Here is a 2,251-nt window from a genome sequence, read left to right on the forward strand (position 1 = left end):
CCCCCGCGAGCTCATCTCCGCCCGCAGTGCGTAGTACTCTGCAGTCCTGCGTGCTTTTGTCTCACTGGCGACAATCAGCCGGCAATATGTCCGGGACGGGGGCCGTGCAGGTGCGGGCCATCTCATCTGCGTTACGCGGCACGTATTCCCCCCCCCCTCTCTGACGTCAACGCGAGGACCGCGTACGGGAAGCGAATGCGCGAGCTCCCGACGACACGATGCCGTGCCGATGCGCCTTGCCGCGGAGACCTGCACGCACGACCTGACGAGGGTGACGCTGCACCTCGCGGGGCGCCGGGGAGGGCAGCAGACCCCAGAACCCTATCTACCCTGGCCTCACACGACGCCCGCGGCCAGCACCACCGCATCGCCAAGGCTTTATCGCCAAGGCTTCCTGGAGTCTCCCACGAGCAGCGCGCACACGGACCGCGACGCGCCCCGGAACGTGAGAGTTTTGAGAGATGAGAGAAAGACTTCAAGGCCCGAGCAGCGCGTCGGTCCGAGGGGTGGCCGACCGATGGAGGCGCGGCCGCACTGAGTTGTCACAATAAGCGAATTTGCGGCTCCGGCTCTTTCGCAGAATCTCCGACGAATTTCTGTTTGCAATCATATCTCTCAAACGATCTCCTTGTACATTTCGTGGTATATATTTAGTTGCGGAGCTACGCGGGACGTCGTCGTATCGCGCCCGTGTGTCGCGGAGCGGGAGGCTGATGAGCAACAATAAGTGGCTGCCACACGCGTCGCGGCCTCTTGCTCGTTATCGGTGTCTCGTTTCCTCGAAAAATCGATTACGCGACAGCGAGTGCGTGCACCGCAGCACAGAGAGGCGGGCCGGGGCCGGGGCCGGGCGCGGGGCGCGCATCACTCACGAGCCGGCGACGCGTCTCTGACGATGAGGGGCGGCGCACGAAAAACAAAAATGATTTGCTGTAGCGAAATCAATAGCTAAATTTGGGATAGCTAGTTATTTAGTTATTTTGCAAAAAAAAATCAGCTATGTTTAGCTAGCTACATATGTGAGATTTTAGCTACCCAGCTTTTTGTCTAGGCCTAGATAACAGATAGCTAATTTTTCGTGACATAGCTCAATTTTTATCTACATTGCTACATAAATAGTCAGTCCGTAGTTGGCTTTTAGTTTACCTACAGCTGATCATGTTTTTTTTTTTCATGTGCCACCGTGGCCGCTAACAGATAGCTACCTTTTCTGTGACATAGCTATTTTTTTTAGGTATATTTCTTAACACGTTGAGTCCCACGTGACCTCACGTGTGGTCACAATAACACGTGATTCTCCCCCCCCCCCCACTGGGACTCAACGTGTTAATAATTAGTTATCCGATATATTTAGGTATTGTTTTAGCTACATACCAGGTGGCTGATTCACGCCGCGCACTTCTGTAGTTATGCTGTACCGCATGCACGAGTGCAGGCGGGTTGCCTATTTGCTCGGCTCCTAAGGCGCCGTGGACAGGGGCGATAGGCAAGCCCGCCCGCACTCGTGCATGCGGTACAGTATACATACAGAAGTGCGCGGCGTGAATCAGCCACCTGGTATATCTCATACTTTTTCCGTGCAGCATGTGGAACATTCGGGAATCTCCGCGCTGGAGCACAATGTCGTGTGCCGGCGTGACAGTCTGTCTAGACGCGCCAATGCCGTGCTGCGGTGTGGTGTGTGTGATGGCGCGCGTGGCTCTCGCGGGGGGCGGCCCGGCGGGCGCGATGAGCTTACTTACAGCTCGTTGGAGCCCATCGCGGCCGCGATTATTCCCGTCATTTCCTCGACGGCTGTCGTCGTTGATGTGTCCTGCCGGACGGACAGGTAAAAGACCCTCATCCAGCGGGGGTCCGGGCCGGGACGCCCCGGGGGCGGCGCTCCTCACTGCGGTCAGGCCGCGGTGGGCGAGCGCGAGCACGCGCGCCCAGCCACGTGGGGCTCCCACGTATTTGTGTAGCACTTTGGTTCGGTCCTTACTCTCTGACGCGGAGCACGAGCGTGTGCGTCGCCGCCCTAGGCGGGCCCGACCCACCACCGCCGCCACGCCAACCGCAGAGATGTGTTTGTTTGAATCGCGACGGATCGCCACGAGCGAGGTCCTCATCAGGCGCCAAGTCGTCAACGGGATCGGGGCGGAGCGAGGAAGTTTACTATAGAGTGAATTTGATACGTTCCCTGACACACCACTCACACTCATTAACTGTGTGGCAGTGTCAAATTGATTGGGTTATTTTAAATAGTTCAACC

This window comes from Frankliniella occidentalis, unplaced genomic scaffold (genome assembly GCF_000697945.3).
Source record: "Frankliniella occidentalis isolate FOCC.00 unplaced genomic scaffold, Focc_3.1 Scaffold6, whole genome shotgun sequence".
Taxonomy (NCBI): domain Eukaryota; kingdom Metazoa; phylum Arthropoda; class Insecta; order Thysanoptera; family Thripidae; genus Frankliniella; species Frankliniella occidentalis.